Genomic DNA, 20,035 nt, shown 5'->3' with positions numbered 1-20,035 from the left:
TGAGGAGCTCAAAAGAGAAGGCCTAGAATGCTTTGGAGAAACTGTTGCTAGAAATGTGAACTCTAAAGACACTTCTGATAAAGCCTTAGACAAAAATGAGGCACGTGTTTTTATAGACTGGAAGGAAAGCAAGCCTTGTTTTAAAATTATAGATAATCTGGCAAAGTCTATCAGTGGCTTTGACTGGAAGGCAGAGTTTAAAAGCCATGAATTTGAATATTTAGCAGGAGAAATCTCCAAATTAAATGTGGAAAGCACAGCCTATTTTCTTCTTACATCTTATAGTGACATGTGACAGGAAAGAGATAAGGTGAGAACTGAACTCTTGGATACAAAGAAACAAGAAATTGATGTTCTGGAAAATTCTGGGCTTCCAGGAGGGGAGAGCCTAGAGAGTGGTACCCTATGTGAGGGTTTGGCCAAACAGTCAGCCATTTCAGAGAAAGCCAGGATTGGACATGGAGTTATCTAGGAGGGGATTTGTGGAAACTCCTTATGTCTTATGTGCATGATCCAAGGCTACTGCATAGAAAGCCAATGAGAGTGCTGCGGGACCTGTATAAACACAGCCCCTACCAGCCTAGACTTGGGGGGTTCAGAGAAGGGACACATTGGAGGAAAATAACTTCAGAGGCAAATCCATGGAAGTGGGGTTCTGAAGTCAAGACGCCTTGGGCCAGCAGAGCAGACCCACCCAAGCCCATGGAGAGGGCAATTTAGCCCCAAAGGCAGAGGATGGGCCTTCCACCTCATTGCAGTGGAAGAATCATGTCATGTCAGGCCTTGCAGAGGGTGAAGCACATTCCTTGGGGTTTGGGGAGAGCCTGGCTGCCACCACATGGAGGGTTTAGTGTGTATCCCAGAAATGGTAGAGAACCCAGCAGAAGGTTAAGCCAAGAAAAAAGTGATCCCCTAAATATTTGAAGAGAGGCAGACCTCTGTGTAGGCTTTTGGAAAGGGTGGTACTGCCACTTTCAAAAGCCCCAAAGATAAATGACTCTCAGATCTAGAAATTTAATGGACTTTGCCCTATGGGTTTTCAAAGCTGTTTGGGTCCTGTGACTCCTGTGTTCCTTCCTCACTATGGAAATAGCTATATGTATCCTATGACCGTTTCTTATTTGTATGTTGGCAACAAATAACTTGTTTTGAGTTTTGCAGGTCCAGAACCAGAAGATAAGTTTACCTTAAACCATGCCTGTAACTGACTTTAATAGGAGTTTGTACTGTTTCTCACTTTGTATTTCATTTGTACTGGTATGAAATGGTTTAAGGTTCTTTGTTATTGTGATGAAATTAATGTATTTTGTATATGCAAAAACATGTGTTTTTTAGGGTCCAGAGGGTAGAATGTGTCAATTTGAAAGTATGTATGTACCCTAGAAAAGCCGTTTTGATTTTAATCCCATTCTGTAAAGGCAGCCATTTCTTCTAATCCCTATTCAGTGCTTTATGTTTGAAATTGTAATTAGATCATCTCCCTGGAGATATGACTCAATCAAGAGTGGTTGTCAAACTGTTTTAGATTGAGACACATCTCCACCCACCTGGTCTTGATTAGTTTATTGGAATCCTATAAAAGAGAATTTATAGGAATTAGTTTACTGGAATCCTATAAAAGAGAATGACAAGAGAGATTCAGAGAGATCAGAGAATGTTGCAGAACCATGGAGCAGAGTCCACCAGTCAGTGACCTTTGGAGATGAAGAAGGAAAATGCCTCCTGGTGAGCTTCATGAAATAGGAAGCCAGGAGAGAGAGCTAGCAGATGATGCCATGTTCACCACATGCCTTTCCAGATGAGAGAGAAGCTCTATGTTCATCATGTGCCTTCTCACTTGAGAGAGAAACCCTGAATGTCATCGGCCTTCTTGAACCAAGGTATCTCATCCTGGATGCCTTAGACTGGACATTTCTATAGACTTGGCTTTAATTGGGACATTTCCATGGCCTATGAACTATTAACTTGCAACTTATTAAGCTCCTCTTCTTTAAAATTGTTCTGTTTCTGATATATTGCATTCCAGCAGCTAGCAAACTAAAACACACTTATTTTTTCCTGTCTTATCAGCCTTTAACTTGCTACTGTCAGTGTTCTATACTGTGGTGCCACCCACCATGAATTTCTGGTTTCTTTGTACATAAGAGTTCAGTTCTCAATTCATCTTTTTCCTGTTACATTTTATTATAAGCTGCAAAGAGAAGCCAGGCTCGCTTTGCCACATTTAGTTTGGAAATTTTCTCAGGTAATAATTCTCAATCATAACCTTTAAATTCTAACTTTCATACAAGAGCAGTATTCAATTTGGCCAAATTATTTACCATTTTAGAAAATGGTAACCTTCTTTCCAGTTTGCAATGGCACATTCCCTATTTCTTTTTAAATCATCATCAGAGGTATCTCTAGAGTCTGCATTTCTACCCACAGCCTCTTCAAAGTACTCTAAACTTTTTCTATTGTGATCCTCAATATTCTTCAAAACCTTCCCCTTATTCATTTAAAATCCATTCTAACATGTTTGATTTTTGCAAATGGTAGCATCACCCCATGTCTCTGGTACAAAAATCTGTTTGTTTGGTTCTTTTTGATAAATATTGTTGTAATGCAATATACAAGACGTGGAATGATTTTTTTTTTTCAGAATGCTGATCTTTAATGTGGTCTAATCTATTCTTTTTTTAAATTTTTTTTATTAATCAAAAAAAAGAAAAGAAATTAACACAACATTTAGAAATCATTCCATTCTACACATGCACTCAGCAATTCCCAGTATCATCACATAGATGCATGATCATCATTTCTTAGTACATTTGCATCAACCCAGGAAAAGAACTAGCAAAACAGCAGAAAAAGATATAGAATGTTAATATAGAGAAGATAATTAAAATAATAATACTAATAAAAAATATATATATATAAAAAGGAAAAAGAAAAAAAACAAAAACAAAAGATACAAACACACAAACAAACAAACAAAAAACCATATTTCAGGTGCAGCTTCATTCAGTGTTCCAACCTAGTTAGATTACACCTAGGTATCATTGTGCTGTCCATTTCTGAGTCTCCGTATCTAGTCCTGTTGCACAGTCTGTATCCCTCCAGCTCCAGTCACCCACCATCTCACCCTGTTTCTAACTCCTTCTGGTCTCCGCCACCAATGATATATTCCAAGCTGATTCTCGAATGTCGGTTCACATCAATGGGACCATACAGTATTTGTCCTTTAGTTTTTGGCTAGACTCACTCAGCATAATGTTCTCTAGGTCCATCCATGTTATTACATGCTTCATAAGTCTAATCTTTCTTAAAGCTGCATAATATTCCATCATAGGTATATGCCACAGTTTGTTTAGCCACTCGTCTGTTGATGGACATTTTGGCTGTTTCCATCTCTTTGCAATTGCAGATAATGCTGCTATAAACACTGGTGTGCAAATGTCCATCTGTGTCTTTGCCCTTAAGTCCTTTGAGTAGATACCTAGCAGTGGTATTGCTAGGTCATAATCCATTCTGCCATTCTATGTCTTTTGATTGGGAAATTCAGTCCATTAACTTTTAGTGTTATTACTGTTTGGATAATATTTTCCTCTAACATTTTGGCTTTTGTATTATATATATCCTATCTGATTTTCCTTCTTTCTACACTTTACTCCATACCTCTCTCTTCTGTTTTTTCATATCTGACTCTAGTGCTCCCTTTAGTATTTCTTGCAGAGCTGGTCTCTTGGTCACAAATTCTCTCAGTGACTTTTTGTCTATAAATGTTTTAATTTCTCCTTCATTTTTGAAGGACAATTTTGCTGAATATAGGAGTCTTGGTTGGCAGTTTTTCTCTTTTAGTAATTTAAATATATCATCCCACTGTCTTCTAGCTTCCATGGTTTCTGCTGAGAAATCTACACATAGTCTTATTGGGTTTCCCTTGTATGTGACGGATTGTTTTTCTCTTGCTGATTTCAAGATCCTCTCTTTCTCTTTGACCTCTGACATTCTAACTAGTAAATGTCTTGGAGAATGCCTGTTTGGGTCTATTCTCTTTGGGGTGCGCTGCACTTCTTGGATCTGTAAATTTAGGTCTTTCATAAGAGTTGGGAAATTTTCAGTGATAATTTCTTCCATTAGTTTTTCTCCTCCTTTTCCCTTCTCTTCTCCTTCTGGGACACCCACAACACGTATATTTGTGCGCTTCATATTGTCATTCAGTTCCCTGATCCCCTGCTCAAGTTTTTCCATTCTTTTCCCTATAGTTTCTGTTTCTTTTTGGAATTCAGATGTTCCATCCTCCAGTTCACTAATTGTAGCTTCTGTCTCTTTAGATCTACCATTGTAGGTATCCATTGTTTTTTCCATGTTTTCTTCTTTGTCCTTCACTCCCATAAGTTCTGTGATTTGTTTTTTCAGATTTTCTATTTCTTCTTTTTCTTCAGCCCATGTCTTCTTCATGTCCTCCCTCAATTTATTGATTTGGTTTTTGAAGAGTTTTTCCATTTCTGTTCGTATATTCAGCATTAGTTGTCTCAGCTCCTGTATCTCATTTGAACTATTGGTTTGTTCCTTTGACTGGGCCATATGTTCAATTTTCTGAGCGTCATCCATTATTTTCTGCTGGTGTCTGGGCATTTGATCAGATTTCCCTGGGTGTGGGACCCGGCTGGTTGAAAGGTTTTTCTGTGAAATCTCTGGGCTCTGTTTTTCTTTTCCTGCCCAGTAGGTGGCGCTCGTGGCGCTCGTCTGTCTGCGGGGCAGTCGACCCGGGAAACTGCTCGTGGAGGCGGGGGTCGCTGGCTGCCGTGGCTTGGGGGAGTGCCGGTCCAAATTGCCCAGCTGGTCCGAGACGCCAAGCGTGACGTGAGGGCCCCGCTCTCCAATGTTCCCAGTCAGACCGGGGAGCCACGTGCGTGGAGGGGACCCCAGTCACCAGCAGCGGGAAAACGCGCACCCCTCGGGTATCTCACCACAGCGGATTCTCCCTGCCCGTTCAGCTGGAGACGTGGAATGATTTTTAAAAGGGGAATTTATAAAGTTGCAAATTCTAAGGCTTTGGAAATGTCCAAATTAGGTCAAGGCTATAATAATGTCCAAATTAAGACATCCATGGAAAGTTGCTGTCATGGTCAATTTCGTATCTCAACATGGCTAAGTGGTGGTACCTGTTTGTTCGGTTGGGCAAGTGCTGACCAGTCTGTTGCAATGAGGAAGTTTCATAGTATTAAATCATGATCACATCAGCTACATCCACAGTTGATTCCAGTTGTAATCAGCCAAGAGGAGTGTCTTCTACAATGAGTGATGCTTAATCTAATCACTAGAAGCCTTTTAGGGAGCATTCAGAAGAGACAGGCTCTGTTCCTGATTCGGTTGGCAAGCCTCTCCTATGGAGTTCATCCAGAACCTCCATTGGCATCGTCAGCTTCACAGCCTGTTCTGCAGATTTTGGACTCTGCATTCCCATGGTCATGTGAGCCAATTTTATAAATTTTATATTTGTAAGTGTTCCCTGCTGATTCTGTTTCTCTAGTGAACCCTAATGCATCTTGGTACCAAGAGTGGTTCTTAAGAAACAAAATCTTGAAAATGGGTCGTTATGAATGTTTTTTAATCTGGCTGGACCCAAAGGGCCAAAGGACTCTGGTTCCCATAATCAGAATGGCACTCCCAATCCATGGAGTGAGTTGGCAAAAGAGATAGTCAAAATATCAACATTCAATTCTCCTAATCCTTCACTTGTATGAAGCCAGGCTCTGGGGGATAATGTTTTTGGCACCTTTACAGAGTTTTGTGGAAGTAAGAGGTATGGAGATGTTGGCTAGTTGTTGTTAGATACACTGGATACATTGAGGAGTAAAAGGGATGGGGTTAAGGCTTCAAACAAGAAGCTTAAGCTCTGTCTGACATATGTAGAAGTTTATATGAGTATCCTGAAGGGAAATCTTATTTCATGTAGCTGTAGACTTGAGATCTCTAAAAATCAAACTCAGAATCTCACTGTTAGAGTAGTAACTTTTCACAATAAGCTGAAATCTCATTCTTGCATGGTGTCTGCTGTTAAAGTGACGGCATTGATTGGAAAAGAGTGGGACCTTGAAAAATGGGATGGTGACATATGGATTGATAATGATGTCAGTGAAGAGGTTGAAACCCTAGATCATGTTGAGTCTTCTCTAGATAACCTTGCAATAGTGTGTCCTGGGGACATAGCCACCCCACCTCCAGCTTGCCTTGAGGAGTTTGCCATGCAATCTTATCCTGAAGGGATTAGCCCTAGAGTGGTCAATTCTCTTTCACCAGATGAAACTGCAAATGAAGGCCCTGTAGCAAATGACTCTGAAGATATTTCTAATTTTTTTCATGACCCACCCCCACCACACCTCATTTCTTCCAGACCTATAACTAGACTAAAGTCCCAACAGGTCCCTAGAGGTGAGGTACAAAGTATCACACATGAGGAGGTACATTATACCTCAAAAGAACTGTGTGAATTTTCCATTTTATATAGACAGAAATCAGGGAAATATGTGTGGCAATGGATTTTAAGGGTGTGGAATAATGATGAGAGGAATATAAAGCAGGATCAGGCTGAATTTATTGATATCAGCTCTGTTGTAGTTTGCTAGCTGCTGGAATGCAATACACCAGAAACAGACTGGCTTTTAATAAAAGGGGGTTTCTTTTGTTAATTCTTCAGAGGAAAGGCAGCTAACTTTCATCTGAGGTTCTTTCTTATGTGGGAAGGTTCAGGGTAATCTCTGCTGATCTTGTCTCCAGGCCTCTGGGTTCCAACGACTTTCCCCAGGGTGATTCCTTTCTGCACCTCCAAAAGCCTGGGCTGAGCTGCGAGTGCTGAGATGAGGTATGCCGAGCTGCTTGGGCTGTGCTATGTTGTGCTCTGTCATTTAAGCACCAGCCAATTAAGTCAAACATCTTTCACTGCAGCAGGCAAGCCCCCTATTGACTGCAGATGTAATCAGCAACAGATGAGGTTCACATACCATTGGCTCATGTCTACAGCAACAGAACTAGGTGCCTTCACATGGCCAAGTTGACAACTGAATCTAACTAACACAGGCCCACTAAGCAGAGACTCTGAATTCAATGTTATAGCTCGAGGGGTCTGAAAAGGTACTAACAGTTTGTTTGAATGGTTGGTTGAAACATGGGTCAAAAGGTGAACAGCATTATCTGAGGTTGAAATGCCAGAACTGCCATGGCATAATGTAGATGAGGGGATCCAGAGGCTTAGAGATATTGGAATGTTAGTGTGGATTTATCATGCAAAGCCTGCTCTTACACCCCAGGAATGTCTGGAGGATGCACCTTTTACCAGAACAGTGAGAAATAAATTTGTGAGACTAGTACCATCATCCATGAAGAGCTCTGTAGTTGCACTTCTCTGTAGGTCAGATATTACTGTAGAAACTGCTGTCACTGAACTGGAATCCTTAAACACAATGGGGATGACTGGATCCAAAATTGGCAGAAATCAGGTGGCAGCATTTAATTGCCAAAGACAGCATAGACATGGCTATTATAATAGACAGCAAACTCAAAGCAGGAGTCAAAATTATATGACTCACAGAGATTTGTGGCATTGGCTCGTAAATCATGGGGTACCTAGAAATACAATAGAAGGGCAGTCTATTAAATTCTTGTTTGAGCTGTATAAACAAAAGAGTTCTAGTTCAAGTGAGCAGAAGTCTAACCTGAATTACAAAAACATGGGGTCACAACCCCTTAATCAATTTCCAGACTTGAAACAATTTACAGACCCAGAAACCTTCTAATGAAGGGGAGGCCAGGTCCCTTTGGAGGAGAATGCTGTTACATTGCCACAAATTTATACTGTTAATCTTCCTCAAAACCTTCCTCAAGAAGACTGACAACTTTTTACCAGGGTAAGATGCATTGGGGAAAAGGAAGTGATCAGATATTTCGGGGATTATTAGACACTGGTTCAGAATTGACATAATTCCGGGGACACAAAATGTCACTCTGGTTCACCAGTCAGAGTGGGGGCTTATGGAGGCCAGGTGATCAATGGAGTTTTAACTCAGATCCATCTTGCAGTGGGTCCATTGGGCCCCTGGACCCATTCTGCAGTTATTTACCTCGTTTCAGAATGTATAATTGGAATTGACATAGTGAGTAACTGGCAGAATCTCCCATTGACTATTTAGCTCATGCAGTGAGGGCTATTATGGTGGGAAAGGCCAAATGGAAGCCACCAGAACTCCCCCCTACCTAGAAAAATAGTAAATCAGAAGCAATACTGGATTCCTGGAGGGATTGCAGAGATTACTGCCACTCCCAAGGACTTGAAGGATGCAGGGGTGGTGATTCCCACCACATCCCCATTCAAAAATCCTATTTGGCCAGTGCAGAAAAGAGATGGGTGTTGGAGGATGATAGTGGATTATCATAAACTCCACCAGGTGGTAACTCCAATTGCAGTGCTGTTGCAGATGTGGTATCATTGCTTGAGCAAATCAATTCATCCCCTGATACCTGGTATGTAACTACTGATCTGGCAAACATTTTTTTCTCAATAGCTATTACTAAGGACCACCAGACAAAGTTTTCTTTCAGTTGGCAAGGTTAGCAATATATTTTCATTGTCCTACCTCAGGGTGTATCAACTCTCCAGCCCTATGTCATAATCTTGCCCACAGGGACCTTGATCATTTCTCCCTCCCACAAGACATCACACTGGTCCATTATATTTATGATATCATGTTAGTCAGACCTAGTGTGCAAGAAGTAGCAACTACTCTAGACTTACTGGTAAGGCATTTGTTCATCATAGAATGGGAAATTAATCCAACAAAAATACAGGGGCCTTCCACCTCAATGAAATTTCTAGGTGTCCAGTGGTGTGGGGCATGTCGAGATGTCCCTTCTAAGGTGAAGGATAAGTTCTTGCATCTGGCCCCTCCTATGACCATGAAAGAGGCACAATGCCTATTTCGTCTCTGGATTTTGGTGACAATGTATTTCTCATTTCGGTGTGTTACTCCAGCTGAGTTATCGGATGACCAGAAAAGCTGCTAATTTTAAGTGGGGATGTGAACAAAAGAAGGCTCTGTGACAGATACAGGCTGCTGATCAAGCTGCTCTGCCACTTGAGCCATATGATCCAGCAGATCCAATGGTGCTGGAAGTGTCAGTGGCAAATAGAGATACTGTCTGAAGCTTTTGGCAGGCCCCTATAGGAGAATCACAATGCAGACCCTTAGGATTTTGGAGTAAAGCCTTACCATCTGCTGCAGATAACTACTCTCATTTTGAGAAACAGCTGTTGTCCTGTTGCTGGACTTTAGTAGAAACTGAACACTTAACCATGGGCCAGCAAGTTACCATGAGACCTGAGTTGCCTATCATGAGCTGAGTGTTGTCTGACCCAGCATGCCATAAAGTTGGGTGTGAGTAGCAGCACTCTATTGTAAAATGGAAATGGTGTATACGAGATAGGGCCAGTGCGTGTCCTGAAGGCTCAAGTAAGTTGCATGAGGAAGTAGCCAAAATGCCCATGGTCTCCACTCCTGCCACATTACTTTCTCTTTCCCAGACCAGAGCTATGGCCTCTTGGGGAATTCTTTATAATGAATTGACTGAGGAAGAGAAAACTTGGGCCTGGTTTACAGATGGTACAGCACAATATGCAGGTACTACCTAAAAGTGGATAGCTGCAGCAATACAACCCCTTTCTGGGGTGTCCTTGAAGGACAATGGTGAGGGGAGTCCTCCCAGTGGGTAGAACTTTGAGCAGTGCACCTGGTTGTTCATTTTGCTTGGAAGGAGAACTGATTAGAGGTGCATTTTTATACTGACTTATGGGTTGTTGCTAACGGAATGGCCAGGGACTTGGAAAAACCATAATTGGAAAATTGGTACCAAAGAGGTCTGGGGAAGAAATATTTGGATAGACCTTTCTGAGTGGGCTAAAAATATGAAGATATTTGTGTCCCATGTGAATGTGCACCAGAGGATGATTCCAGTAGGGGATGATTTTAATAAATCAAGTGGATAAGATGACCTGTTCTATGGATACCAGTCAGCCTCTTTCCCCAGTAACTTCTGTCATTGCCCAATGGGCTTATGAGCAAAGTGGTCATGGTGGTAGGGATGGAAGTTATGCATAGCTCATAACATGGACTTCCACTCACCAAAGCTGACTTGGCTACAGCCACTGAACAGTGCCCATTCTGCCAGCAGCAGAGACCCACACTCAGCCCCTGATATGGCACCATTCCCTGAGGTGACAAGCCAGCTACATGGTGGCAGGTTGATTACATTGGATCATTCACTTCATGCAAGGGGCAGCAATTTGTTCTAACTGGAATAGACACATACTCTGGATATGGGTTTGCTTTCCCTGCATGCAATGCTTCTGCCAAAACTACCATCTGTGGTCTTACAGAATGCCTCATCCACTCTCATGTTATTCCACATAGCATTGCTTCTGATCAAGGAACACACTTCATAGCAAATGGAATATGGGAATGGGCACATACTTATGGAATTCTCTGGTCTTACAATGTTCCCCATCATCCAGAAGAGCTGGATTGATAGAACGGTGGAATGGCCTTTTGAAAACTCAATTACAGTGCCAACTAGATGGCAATAACTTGAAGGGCTGAGGTATTGTTCTCCAGGAAGCTGCATATGCTCTGAATCAGCATCTGCTGTATGGTGCTGTTTCTCCCATACCCAGGATCCATGGGTCCCAGAATCAAGGGGTGAAATGGGAGTGGTACCACTCACTGATACCCTTAGTGATCCACTTGGAAAATTTTTGCTTCCTGTTCCTGTGATCCTGAGCTCTGTTGGTCTGCAGGTTTTAGCTCCAAAAGGGGCAGTTCTTCCACCAGTAGAAACAACAATGATTCCATTGAACTGGAATCTAAGACTGCCACTTAGTCACTTTGGGCTACTCATGCCCCTGGATCAACAAGCCAAGTGGGGGATTGCATTATTGTCTGAGGTGATTGACCCTGACTATCAGGGGGAAACAGGACTGTAACTACACAATGGATGTAAGGAAGAGTTTTCTTGGAATATACGAGATCCCCTAGGGCATGTCTTAGTACTACCATGCCCTGTAATTAAAATCAATGGAAAACAACAACAACCCAATAAGTAGCAGAAATGAAGGTTTGAGTCACCCCACCAGGCAAAGAATCACTGCCAGCCAGAGTGCTTGCTGAGGGTAAAGGGAACATGGAATGGATAGTGGAAGAAGGTAGTGATAAACATGAACTATGGCCACATGATCAGTTACAGAAATGAGGACTGTGGTGCTGTTTTGTTACTGTTGTACAATTTAAGTTGTAAGATTTCAAGTTTAAGAATGAATATTACCCAAGGACTTGCACCCTATTCTGGAGAGATTTAATATTTTTCCAGTTATATGCAGGACAGTTGAGTATTGTTAGGTGAAAGAAAAAATGTGAGTTTTACTGTTTTTTATTTAGAAATCAGGTATGGTTTAAGGTGATATGTATAGCTGCCAAGTTGACAAGGGGTGGACTGTCATGGTCAGGTTCATGTGTCAACTTGGCCAAGTGGTGGTACCTGTTTGTCTGGTTGGGCAAGTACTGGCCTGTCTGTTGACATGAGGGCATTTCATAGAAGTAAATCATGATCATGTCAGCTGCATCCACAGCTGATTCCATTTGTAATCAGCCAAGGGGTGTCTTCTACAATAAGTGATGCTTAATCTACTCTCTGGAAGCCTTTTAAGGAGGATTCAGAAGAGATAAGCTCTCTTCCTGCTTCAGCTGGTGAGCTTCTCCTGTGGAGTTCATCCAGACCCTCCATTGGAATCATCGGTTTCACAGCCTGCCCTGAAGATTTTGGACTCTGCATTCCCGCTGTCATGTGAGACACTTTTATAAATTTTATATTTGTGAGTTTTCCCTCTTGATTCTGTTTCTCTAGTGAACCCTAACTAATACAGTTTTACCTTGGCTCAAAAAGGCAGTGATTTTCAGGGTGGCTCTCTCAGCTGGAACGACACCTGGTGATATCTGCTAACTTTTTCTCCAAGCTTCCCTGGGGGCATTTTCTTTATGCATTTCCAAAGGTCTCTGGCTGTGTGGGCTCTGCTCTCTATGGTGGCTATGTGGCTTTTTTTTTTTCAAAATATTTCCCTCTAATAAGCACCCCCACCTTGAATGGGTGGACACACATTAGCATGGAAAACAACTAATGAAAAGTTACCACCCACAATTGTGTAAGTCACATCTCCATGGATCTCACCCAGCAATATCGAATGAGGATTAATGCACATGCATTTTCTGGGGTACATAATAGCTTCAAACTGGCACCGAAGGCATGGAGGTATGTCCCAACCAAGAGCCCAGCCACCAGCTGGATGTAAGTTGAAGATTCATTATGTTGGTGTATTATAAAAAGTGGAAGATCAGTACATACCTATCATAGGCCATCACCCAGAGGAGATTGTCCACTTTCCCAAAGGAAATGAAGAACAAAAACTGGGTGAGGAAGTCTGAAAATAATGGTCTTGGTATCTGTCAAGTTGTTCACTATCATTTCGAGGGGCTGTAGTGGTAGTATAACATATTTCACAAAGGTCAAGTTGTTAAGGTAGAAATACATGTGAGAGGAAGGTGGGCTAGAGTCATAACCAGTGCCCAAGATGATAAGCATGTTCACTGTTTTTGGTGACTATATACATAGAGAGAAAGAGCACAGAAATGAGTCATTGTTGCTCTGCTAAGATGGAAAGTCTCAGAAGGGTAAATTCACTGATGGGTGTGAAATTTCTGTTTCCACTGTTCAAATAAAGTCTATAATGACAAATTACTAAGTGTGTAGACTAGTAATTTCAAACCTCTCTTATTTACAAGAAAATGTATGTGTGGATGTGTTGGAGAGAGAGTGTGTGTGTTTGTGTCATAAAGCAACATCCAGGTTTAGCTGGCTTGAATGCTTGCCAATTATACCTGCTGTTTGTGATATTCATATTTTGTGTTTATTAATATTCACATAGACATTCTCTTTGAACCAATCTCAATTTCCTTGAAGAATAAGTGTTTCTTCTTTTAAACTAAAATGCAAATTAATTTCATAAGATCTGTTTAGTTTTACAGCACCAATTATGTTCATTTCTCCATAGTAATCATAAAATAAGTATTTCACTTAATATACTTAATTTGTTTATTAATGGTAGAGTCATACTATTCAATCTGTCCCACTAGAAATATTTACTTTTAATGAGTTATTATCTTTACAATTAAAATTTTATATCCATTTTGTCAAATCTCTTTATTAACCTTTATTTCCTATGTTAGAATAACTTTTTGTTACTGATTATCACAAATCTAGGTTTCTTCATCAGGGTGAATATTGCTTTTAGTTTCATGTTGATCTCTTGATATAGAGTATGCCTGACATGTTAGATCATCTGGATCCCAGTGCTTGTGGATTGGGCTTGACACCACTTTCTCAAAGCAGCTCACACACACTGAAGGAGATTCCAATATCTCTCACACCTAACAAAACACTACATAGAGCCTCTTGCTCTCCACAGCCCTTAATGGGACTCCCAAATAAATGTGTCTGATAAAAGTATTTTGGGACTTAAAATTCTAGGTCTTCTGCTTCATGTTGATTCCTCCCTCATTATTAAGCATTTAAAAATTTGACCATTAATCTTTTCCCTTATTCTAAATCAGATTTTCCAATTTTGGATTTTACTCTTTATTATTTATTCCATCCATTATTTACTTATTATTAATTCATGTATGTCCTGTCCCTAGAAAACAACTTTTTCAAACTAAAGTTTAATAAACTACTTGGCATTTTGTGTGTGTGTTGAAATTAATACACAACATTAAAAAAGAACCTGAATGCAAGTCTACTTTTACCTCTGGACAAAGGGCAAATCTGAGAAAGAATTTTTTCATGGAATATATATTTTTTTAATTTTAATATATCAAAAGCCCTGCTTTAGTGACATGCTATCCCTACCGGAAAATAACCCTAACACCCCCTTGTTGGTAACATAAAGCTTAAGTTGACCAGCCAACTCATATTGCTAACCCCTGTGTGTAAGCACGTGTGTGTTTTAAACCAGAGCCACGAGGCTCACATCACTGCTACAGCTAAGTAACCTGCTCCCACCTGTTACCAGACCAATGCCTGGCCCATTTGGAAGGGTGGCAGGGCACAATGAAACTCCAAGTGGTAGCAAGCAAATAATGGCCCCAAATAGCCAATTTTCCAAGCAATGCCTCACCCACCCCCACTCGAAAGGAGGTCCTTATTTCTACCCAGACTACTTGCATCACATTTGCCTCCTGGTCATTAGAATGGTTTTCTCCTCCAGAAAAGCACACGTATCCACACACCCATATATATAATTTTTTGTTTGTTTTTACATTTAAATATAAAAATACTACTCTGCTTTGTGTTATAAATGGAGGACCAAGCAATAGAAACTTTTTCTTCTTAAGGTAGGGCTATCCATCAGTTAATACTCAGAGGTTTGTCTTCAGGATAGGGCATTTAGCCTCAAGTGAGGGAAGCAAAACATCAAGAGATCAAGGGCATTTTCCTCCTAATCCCCCTAACCCTTTCCCTTCTTTACTAAATCTCACCTCAAAAGGAAAGTTGGTTATCATCTTTTCTTAAAAAAATGGAACCTCCCCACCCAAGGGCAGGGAGGGTGTATTCTCAGCTAACTACAGAGTAAGTCAGGCCCCCCTCACCTTCAGCTACCCTCATGGAAAAAGTCCTGCTTTCCCTTCACAGATGCTGTGTCCCGTGTGTGCCTACTGAACAAGCACACCTGATTCAAATGGAAACATTGGGTATTGTTGCCCCTCCCTCCCTTCCCCTCCCCACTAAGGTACTACTTCCTCTGTCTTCCAAAGCTTCTGTGACTAGATCAATAGGGGCGTGGGGTGGGTGTGAAGAGATTAAGAACTTGACTCCCTCTACCCTGGCCCAAAAAAGCAAGAGTTATTAACTGGGCATGAGGAATAAAAAAGACCTTGATATTCTGTCCTTTGAGTTACAGTTAGTAGGACAACTGGGAGGGTGGAGAACCGGGAGTGGGATGAAGAACTGGGAGGGATTTGACAGCTGGAGGTTTAGTCCATTTAGTTCTTGTACTGGAAGGGCTCGTCTCTGGTCTTGTTGAGCGGACACATGCATATGAGGGCTTCTATCACTGCGAAGGGGTCGCAATTGGCAGAGGGACGGTGGTCTTCAAAGTAACCCTTCTTATCCTGGCCGATGGGCCAGGGAATGTGGATACTGGTGCCATGGTTGGCCACACTGGCAGAGAAATCATTGATGTTGGAGGTTTTGTGGAACCCATTTAGGTGCCGGGCATTGTCCAGGACCCCCATGGGGTCATAGGTGTGGATGTGGTACTGGTGCCACTTACTTAGTTTCTCGATGGACTCCTCAATGTACTTCAGACCATTGTCTTCTCGCATGGCCTTGGTGCTGAAGTTGGTATGGCAGCCTGCACCGTTCCAGTTCCCAGGAATGGGCTTAGGATCCAAGGTTGCTATCACACCAAAGTCTTCACATACATGATGCAAGATGAAACGGGCCACCCAGAGATGATCTCGCATGTCAATTCCTTCACAGGGTCCTACCTAGAATTCCCACTGGGCAGGCATGACCTCAGCATTTGTTCCTACAATCTTGATGCTGGTGTACAAGCAGGCCCGATACTGGGCCTCCACAATGTCTCTGCCATGGGCTTTGTCTGCTCCCACACCACAGTAATAGGGGCCCTGGGGCCCAGGGAAGCCATTGAAAGGCCAGCTGAAGGGGTGTCCATCTGTCCCCATCAGGGTATATTCCTGCTCCATTCCAAACCAAGGGTGTTGGTTGCTCACCATGTCCATTATCCATTTACAGGAGTGCCGTTAATTCATCTCTGCAGACTTTCAGTTGTACTTGAAAACTTCACAGAACACCAGCTTGTTGGGGTCCTTGCAGAAAGGGTCTTGGAATATGGTTACAGGCCTGAGATACATGTCACTGTTGGAGCCTTCAGACTGAAAAGTACTAGAGCCATCAAAATTCCACTCAGGCAGCTCTTCTGTGTGCTTAGGCTCACTGTCCAGGGTGCGAGTCTTACAGCACAGTCCTTCCCCAGTGCCCTCGATCCAGATATACATGACTTGGACCTTCTCGCCCTGAGGCAGCCCCAGGTAGAACTGCTTGATGCCTTTGTTCAAGTGAAAACTTGCTAAGGTGGCCATGGTGGAAGGTGTTCTGTGCAGCAGGCAGGGCAGATGGAGCGAAGGCCACGAGAATGAAGTGAGAAGAGGCTGGGTGTGCAGGTCACATGCTGAACTCTTCTCTCATTCTTGGCTCTTCCATGGAATATTCTTGATTATGATGACTTAAATTCTTAGAATGTATTTTTCTTTTGTTTTTGTTGTCATATTTTTTCTCCTAATTCTTTTTCTCAACCATGTGATTTATTAATATCCAGGGAATTTATAACAATTATTAAAGACTGCATCATCTGGCTCACTTTTTCTTCTCTATCATCATTCCTAGCAATGATTTATGTAGACTCAAAAACTCAACTCTGGATTTGGCACAACCCCAAGATCAAAGAACACACTTAAGGTACAGAGTCAAATGTGAGTTTTATTAGGACTTATGGATAGGAGAATGTCTCCAGAAATGGCAGTCTAGAAAATTAAATCAGGGTACTGGAAAATGAAAGCAGCACCCCACAAAGATGGTGGTACAAGGGGAAGCTTATAGGGGGTTAGGAAAAATACATTCCATAGGGTATGAGAGTAGAGCTTCAGAAGGTTTCCATGAAACAGGGGTCTGGAGATTTGTTATTAGCAGTGCTCAGAGGAAAAAAGAGTTTTAATGCTTTACAAGATAAATGGTTTATAACAGAATCTGCACATTCATTCATTCATCTCTGAGGAGGTCTGTTTGGACTGACTTTTATCTTCTCTCCCAAGTCATGTAGGTGGCTACATGCAGAAACTTACTGTCAGTATGGAGGGGGATGTTGGGCTCTGGGTCTCTGTAACCCCCCCATGAAGAAATTCTATTGATCACAGGGCAGAGGCAGACATTGCATCTCCAGTGCACAGCAAAGTATAACAGACAACAGAACACTAGGAGTCATACATACAGAGATAAAATCCCTACAAAGAAATGAATCTACAGATAATTGATACATGGTATGTATGTGGCCTTGTATATGATTTAAAACTTCTGAAATATTGTTCTAGAATATATATGCTACAGTGCACATTAATTAAGGCATTGGTTCCACCTTGTGTTGCAGTGAGGATATCTAAGGCCATTGTATTTTATAAAACTAATTTTCTAAGTTGTGTTGTTTATTCATATCTATATTTATATCTATATCTTGCAATTATTAAGTACTTGAAAGTGTGATTGGCTAAAGCTGCCACATATTTTTCAGTAATTATTGCAGGTCCATTCTGTGCAAAAATGGCTAAAGGATAATAACACCATGGAGCGTTTTTTATTCTATATCTTGCTTTAACCATTTCCCAATTACTAGGTGTATGGGGTGAAGAGTCATATAAGGTAGTGTTAATATAGGGCTGTGCCCATATACAATATGCTGTCCAGTTTGGATTAGTAGGGCCAAACATATTGCCCACAGGTCCATAGCCATACTTTAGGAGAAGGATATGCCTCATGTTGGTTGAAAAAAATTGCCCATTTACAGTTAAGTTACAAATTAGAGTACTAATTTGTAGCTTAACTGTAAAATTACACATTTGGGGGGTAGCCAGCCTGCATCATAAATTCCATCAAGTCATTCCATATAGACCAGTAACAGTCTGCTATTATAGCTTCTGCCATCAGCCATATTAAGCCATTATATACTGCACACCCCAATTCAGGTCAGGCTTGTTCATCTGTTCCAATATAAGGGAGAAGATGTAAGCCCTGGTCTCATTATAGGATGGTAGGTGGATTTTAATTTTAAATGAAGATTTTCTTTTCCAGATTTTCTGATGTGCTGAATTCTGCCAGAGCGGGAGGATGTTCCATGTAGTCCAATTTCCCAGGGTCATGGTTGAAGGAAGGCCAACAGCACCCAAAGATGGCAAGTCTGTGCAAACCTAGCATTAGGTTCAATTGTGGGCGTGAGTTATCACTGAATCCTTCTGTAGAAAGGTGTTTTCTAGGGTGCTATGTTTATTGGGAAAAATAAGAGTTTGAACAATATACTTACTAAAGATCCATTGCTTGACATCAAATTACTAGGCAAAGGAACATTATGAGGAGTTTCTACATAGCAGATATTCTCTTCTTGCAAATTCTGAGAGTTCTCTACTGTTACATCAACTGTTAATCTTGATATAAGAAGGGCTGCATACTCATGCATAAGGTTGCCATGGTCATAGCAGGTTGCAGATTGGTGATAAAGATTTTAATACACATTATCTTTATAAATTGAGGACTCATTATAATATTTTCAATGACTCCTATTCCTGAGGGCCTTAGGATTCTTAACTGGTGTGGCTGCATAGGCCAGCATCAATGCCATATGGCCTCATTTACCCTATTTTGTATGGCCTGAGGCACAGACAACAAGAAATAATTTTTATTTCCCCTTTTCAAATGCAATGTGTTGGGCTCTTTTACCTATATTCTCAGGACCTGCATTGGTCTATCCATCAGCATTTCAATGGGAGAAGGTACAGCAGCCTAAGGCTTTGCATTCCAGCAAATTAAGGCCTGATAGAGTCTCTTTGTTCACTGCTACAAAGATTTCCTAACATCTTTTAGCTATCCATTTAACAAACTATTCATTATTTCAATAAGGCCTGCACCTGAAGGTGGAATGTCCACATGATGTTCTGATCCAGGGTCCATGAATAGGTTATTTGCCCAGTGAAAGTGATTTCCTAATTGTTGTTTGTCTCTGTAGGTATGCTGTACAGAGTGTTCATCCTTTCCAAATGGTGGCTGTTGGCTCATGGTTTGCCTTCCTATGTGGAAAGAAAACAAAAGGCCTGTAGCCAAGACCCTGGCAGTAAAGTATACTTCACCATCTCCAAGAGTGGAAGGGGATCCACTTTCCACCTGCTCATCAGGATTTGTGACCAGTTAATAAGTCCCATCTGGTGTTGTAGCCTATGTGGTTGATGAAGGGAACACAAAGGAATGCTGGTATGTGATTGGCAGCTGGAAAACCTGGGCCAGACCCCTAACGGTTTGAATGAAACCATTGCACCACTTCCATGGCTTCAGCAGTACTGCTCTGAACACATGGACACATACATACTCCCTGAACATTTTGAGAATGGCTCTGAAAGTTTTGGAAGTGTGGACAGGGACATGATAAACAGTTACTTATCATTATTGACAGGCATCTCAGAAGACTTTCCGCAAGTCTTATCCCCAGAAGGTGTGACCTATGACTACCCATTGTTCCTGCTTCCACATTGCCACCCAGGTCATAAAGCCTTTATAAACAGCCTGTCAGTACAAAGAGTTAGCACATCTCCTGGTCCAGGAACTATTACCATCCATGCTGCTTTTTACCCAATCCATTGAGTATTTTGCATAGTGCCAGTCTCCCACCATACACTGTCAGTACTGGGTTGTACTGCCACAGCTGTCCATGTGGGAGGCTGCCCACTATTAGATCCATCACTGTACCAAGCAGACTTGGGAATGGTACCCATGCATTCTGTTGAAAGGATTTCAACAGCTTTTTTTAGGTCCAGTAACTTTAGCTTTTGTGTCATATACATAGGACACTGGTCTAAGAATCTCATGCATTTCTGCACACACAGAGCTGATATTGAAAATGCTGCACTGTAACATTTAGACTTTCCATTTTATCAGTGTACTCAGTTGGGCACTGCCAAAGTGTGACTATAAGCCATGTCTGATACCCACCTCTGAATAGGGATGGCCATTTTCAAGTGTGCATTTTTGCATCAGTCCTTCCATTTGCAATAGGGCATTATATATGGCAAAAAAATGTGTTCTAGTTTTCTAGCTGCTGGAGTACAACAGACCAGAA

General features: G+C 41.5%; 1 pseudogene; it reads right to left on the bottom strand.

Moving 5' to 3' along the window:
• Positions 1-15,122: 15,122 nt before the first annotated feature.
• On the bottom strand, positions 15,123-16,250 carry LOC143679140 (glutamine synthetase pseudogene; annotated as a pseudogene).
• Between the last annotated feature and the right edge of the window lie 3,785 nt (positions 16,251-20,035).

The sequence above is a fragment of the Tamandua tetradactyla genome, chromosome 4 (assembly GCF_023851605.1).
Source record: "Tamandua tetradactyla isolate mTamTet1 chromosome 4, mTamTet1.pri, whole genome shotgun sequence".
Classification (NCBI taxonomy): domain Eukaryota; kingdom Metazoa; phylum Chordata; class Mammalia; order Pilosa; family Myrmecophagidae; genus Tamandua; species Tamandua tetradactyla.
The sequence above is the reverse complement of the archived record's forward strand: the minus strand, read 5'-3'. Positions and strand labels throughout refer to the sequence as shown.